Raw genomic sequence first — 603 nt, 5'->3', positions numbered from 1 at the left:
CAGTGAACAAAGAACATGGTTAGACATTCTAAAAATCTATGCAAGCATGATTCCGATAAAAATGTTAAGAGAATGAATGTACTTCATTTGCACATGACATTTTATAATATGTGATATGTTACGTACACAAACTTTTAATAACCTTTACCACTGCTAACAGATCTATATTTTAGCATCTAGCAATCGAATAAAGTACCGCCCTGAAGATATCTTTTAGACTTTTCCCGCAACGTTTTTAGAAACGTTTTAGAATTGTGTAAGTGTCAAAATCTGAGAAAGGGAGGCCAGAAAGGAAATGTAATAAAAACCAACGGGAACAATTTTTTAAAAAAAGCAAATACAATTCCGATTACTTTAAAAAATTGGTTTCGAAATGGCACATCGTCCTGGAAAAAATATAATTCTTGGAAAATTCAAGTTGTTTCACACAGACCAAAGAAGGGCACGTCTCTCTCTCTCTCTCTGTCGGGCACTTTAGCTCCTCTACTATTTTTTCCTGCAAACAAGGTCGTCTCTCCCACACGCAATCTCTTTCTCTCTTTTCCTCCTCTCACTTTCCCCTCTTTCTCTCTCTCTCTCTCTCTCTCTCTCTCTCTCTCTCTC

The sequence above is a fragment of the Aplysia californica genome, unplaced genomic scaffold (genome assembly GCF_000002075.1).
Source record: "Aplysia californica isolate F4 #8 unplaced genomic scaffold, AplCal3.0 scaffold00605, whole genome shotgun sequence".
Lineage (NCBI taxonomy): Eukaryota > Metazoa > Mollusca > Gastropoda > Aplysiida > Aplysiidae > Aplysia > Aplysia californica.
Note: the sequence above shows the minus strand (reverse complement) of the source record.